The sequence below is a fragment of the Pteropus medius genome, unplaced genomic scaffold (assembly GCF_902729225.1).
Source record: "Pteropus medius unplaced genomic scaffold, Ma_sr-lr_union100, whole genome shotgun sequence".
Lineage (NCBI taxonomy): Eukaryota > Metazoa > Chordata > Mammalia > Chiroptera > Pteropodidae > Pteropus > Pteropus medius.
This window is the reverse complement of record NW_024340698.1, coordinates 803,475-808,237: the sequence shown is the minus strand read 5'-3', so window position 1 is coordinate 808,237 and position 4,763 is coordinate 803,475. Positions and strand designations below refer to the sequence as shown.

Here is a 4,763-nt window from a genome sequence, read left to right as displayed (position 1 = left end):
AGAATTTGTCATCTTTATTTATGTATATATGTATATGCATTAACATACCACATATCTTGGATATTGGTAAAAAATTCAAAATCTTATGTATAATAATTATATAATTTATAATATAGCTTTATTTTAAGATAGATTATAATTAATCTTCAAGTTCTTTGCTGTTCACTATAGTAACCATAGAAAAATTTGGCTTTGAACTTTTGGTAAGTTCCACAATGATTTATTATTCAAAATTATAGCAGAGTAAATTTTAGCTGTACAACATAACCTTTTTAGTGTTCTATTTCCTGAAACGTAGCCTAAAGTGATTCAATATCATAAATCGTCACCATTCTCTTCAAATCAAAATGTATTGAGCACTGTTATTTTCTTGTGGAGCAATATAACAACAAGCCAAATTGAAAACAAGCACACGCATGTGCACAAATGCGCACAAAGGTAGATTCGCACAGCACATGTTCTGGGGAAATACTCAAAGAAAATCTCTGCCAAAACTGTAATTCTACTTTACTGTCTGTTGGGACTGATTTTGTTTGAAACATGGTTTAAGACAGTATCTCTATCATACCCAGTTCTGATATGAGACTTCTCCTACACTATCTTGCCATTTCCATTCTGTCAGATTGCATTATTGTATTGTTTTTCACAGCATGGTATCCTTCTCCCCCTGGATTCTGCAACATGATTTGAGTACCGTATAAAATTAATAACAATAACTACCATGTTTCACTACTTTTTAATGTGCTGAGCACTGTGCTGTTTTACATACACAATTTAATGTATTCCGCACAATAGTTTTATGAATTTTTTCAATTTTTTTTTTAACGCCTATAGCACCTGGTATTCCTAGGTGGTCTCCCATCCAAGTACTAACCAGGCCTGACCCTGCTTAGCTTCCGAGATCAGATGAGATAGGGCACGTTCAGGGTGGCATGGCCATAGACCTCAATTTTTTTGATAATTTTTGCTTTTCAATTACAGTTGGCATACAATATTATATTAGTTTCAGGTGTACAACATACTGATTAGACATTAATATAACTTACAGAGTGATCACTCAATAAATCTAGTACCCATCTGACACCGTATATGGTTATAATATTATTGACTATATTCCTTATGCTGTACTTTATATTCCCATGACTACTTTGTAACCACCAATTTGTACTTCTCAATCCTCTACCCTTTTTCACTCACCCCACCAAACCCACTCCCATCTGGCAACCATCAATTTGTTTTCTGTATCTATGAGTTAGTTTTTGTTTTCCTGTTTGTTTATTTTGTTCTTTAGATTCCACATATAAGTGAAATTATATGGTATTTTTCTTTCTCTATCTGAATTATTCAACTCAGCACAATATCCCCTGGTCCATCCATGTTGTTGTAGGCAGCAAGATTTCATTATTTTTTATGACTGATTATTATTCCATTGTATATATGTACTACCTCTTTATCCATTCATCCATTGATGGACATGCAAGTTGCCCCCATATCTTGACTATTGTAAATAATGCTGCAATGAACATATGAATTCATATGTCCCTTTGAAGTAGTGTTTTGGGTTTTTTCAGATAAATACCCAGAAGTGGGATTACAGGGTCTATCTTTGTCTCTTGTTACAGCCTTTGTTTTAAAGTTTATTTTGTCTGGTACAAATATTGCTACCCCAGCTTTTTTGTTTGTTTATTTCCATTTTTGTGAAATATGTTGTCTCCATTTTGTTTAGTTCTTTTTCTGAACTAATGTAAAGACTTCATATCTTTACATTAAGTCTGTGTAAGGTTTTTAATCTGAAGTGAGTCTCTTGTAAGCACCATATGTAAGGGTAATGTTTTCTTATCCATTCAGCTATCCTATCTTTTGATTGGAACACTGAATCCATTTACATCTAAAGTAATTGTTGATAGATATGTAGCTATTGCCATTTTATTATTCATATTTTTGATATATATATTTTTCTTCTTTTATAGAGGTCCCTCCAACAATTCCTATAATACTAGCTTGGTGGTGATGAACTCCTTTAGCTTCTTCTTGAATGGGAAGTTCTTTATCTGTCCTTCATTTCAAATGATAGCTTTGCTGGGTAGAGTAATTTTGGTTGTAGGTCTTTGCTTTTCGCACTTTGAATATTTCCTACTAATCCTTTCTGGTCTGCAAAATTACTGCTGAGAAATCAGCTGACCTTATGGGAGCTCCCTTGTAGGTAACTAACTGCTTTTTTTTTTTCTTGTGACTTTTAAGATTCTCTCGTTGTCTTTAACTTTTGGCATTTTTAATTATAATGTCTTGGCGTGCACCTCTTTGGGTTTATCTTATTTGGGGCTCTCTGTGCTTCCTGGTGTTGTATGTCTATTTACTTCTCCAGGTTAGGAAAGTGTTTTGTCATCATTTTTTCGAAATGAGTTTTCAATTCCTTGCTCTCTTTCTCCTTCAAATACACCTGTTATGGAACGTTGGTATGCTTGATATTGTCTCAGAGGTCACTTAAACTATCTTCATTTTTTGAATTCTTTTTTCTTGTTGCTGTTCTGATTGGGTATTTTCTGTTACCTTATCTTCTAAATCGATTATTCAGTCCTCTGCTTCATCTAATTTACTGCTGATTCCTCCTTCAGTATTCTTCATTTTAGTTATTGTAGTCTTCATTTCTGACTGCTGTTTTTTTTGTTTGTTTTCTATCTCTACTTTTACATTTTCTATCTCTTTGTTAAAGTTCTCACTGAGTTCCTCCGCTTTTCCCCAAAGTTCATTGAGCATCCTAATCACCAGTGTTTTGAACTGTGCATCTGATAGATTGCTTGTCTCCATTTTGTTTAGTTCTTTTTCTGAAACTTTGTTCTGTTCTTTCATTTGTGGCATGTTTCTTTGTCTTCCCATTTTGGCTGCCTATTTGTTTTTGTTTCTATGTATTAGGTACAGCTGCTATGTCTCCTGGTATTATTAGAGTAGCCTTATATAGTAGGTGTCCTTTGGGGCCTAGTGGCGCAGTCTCCCTGGCCACCTGTGTCAGGTGTTCCAGGTGTGTTCCTTGTATGTGTTGTATATGCCCTCCTGTTGTAGTTGAGCTTTGGTTGTTGTTTGCACATCAATGGGAGGGATTGGCCCTCTGGCTGATTGGTTGTGAGGACCGGCTGATGACTATGGTGAAGGGGCTGTTGTGCAGGGGCTGACCCTACATAGCAAGATTCACTTTATCAGAGGACTGGTGCCTACCCAGTCAAACTTTTGGGTGTGTCATTCTAAGATTCAGGCCCTGGTAGTGCTCTGGCTCAGTCTGAAGCCAGCCACAGGGCATACCGGCCCCGGAGACTCCTGGGACAGGCCCTGATGCAGGCCAAGTTCAGCTACGGCCTGTGCCCTGCCAGGGGCCAGCCACTTGGCATGAGCCAGTAAACAATCTGCAAATAGTCGCCACCTGCGCTAGGCTTCTAGGTGCCTCAAGAGACCAAGCTATGAACTGAGGCTGGCTGCCGCTAGTGCTGGGCTTGGGGCTGCTCATCAAGAGGTATGGAACACACAGAGACCAGATGCTGCTTGTTTGGGGTTTGTGAACCTTAGAGAGATTTTAGGAAAGTCCACAGCATGAGCCAAGACAGGCTGTTTGTATGGAAAAGCCACTGAGAGTTGCCCGCAAGATGAGAAAGGCAGGTCTCAGGGAATCACCAGGGCAGGATGAACAACATTCGCTTTGTTGATGGAGACTCAGATATGGCACCTGTGTCTGCAAGCCAGGATGGGAGAGGGGTCAACAAAAAAAAAAAATGGCTACTCCCAGTACTTCTATCTAGGAGAAAACTGCTCCTCCAACCCTAGCCCGAAAGCCAGACAACTCATTTCCTCCCTGTGTGTCCTTGGCACCTTTTGAGCTGCTGCCTCAGAGCTGGAGCTCAGTGAGAAAATCCATCAGCAAGTAAGTTCATGTGTGAGAACTCTGCAGCCCTTTGCCCCACTCAGCCACTATCTCTGCTGATTTTCACATTCAGATTTTGTGGGGACTTCCCTTCCTGACACTGAAATCCTGGGCTGGGGAACCTGGTGTGGTGTTGGGACCCCTCGCTCCTCTGAGGACACCTCTACAGCCGAGACATCTCTCTCAATCTTCAACCTCTAAATGCAAGTGTGGGACCAGTTCGTTTGCATCTCTGCCACTCCTGCCAGTTTTGAGGTGACCTCTTTTGTATATCTCCAGTTGTAGGGCTTCTTTTCAGCTAGATTTCAGGCAATTTTCAATCATTGTTGTCCTGTAATTTAGTTTGATGTGCGTGTGATAGGAGGCAAACACAGTGTTTACCTACTCTGTCAATTTGACCAGAAATGAATTATTTCAATTTTATAGATGCAGAAATTAAGGATCAGAAACAACACATGAAAATATGAACAGAAAATACTGGGAACAAAATTTGAATTAGAGTCCGTATGGCCTCAAAGCCAATGTTTTTCTACTACACTGACTCTGCTACTGAAGTTCATTAAATATTAAGTAATATATATACCCTGTAGGATTATGATAAGGATGCTGAAATTAATAGAATCATTTAAATAATTTTCTAGGAAAATATTTTGAATAATGGGAAAATACCAATAATGGAGAAGAAGAAAATAAATATCCCATTTCATTGAAATAACCACTTTTTACCAATTTAACATCTATCATTTCAGATGTTTTTCTCTGTGTGCATTATATCTTAAGATAAATGTGATATTATTATTGTAACCTAAGTTTTTTTCCCAATTAGTAAGTTGTAAACATATCTCTACATCGA

The 4,763-nt window shown here is 37.9% G+C and overlaps 1 pseudogene; it reads right to left on the bottom strand.

The window, feature by feature from the left end:
- Positions 1-825: 825 nt before the first annotated feature.
- On the bottom strand, positions 826-944 carry LOC120613223 (uncharacterized; annotated as a pseudogene).
- Between the last annotated feature and the right edge of the window lie 3,819 nt (positions 945-4,763).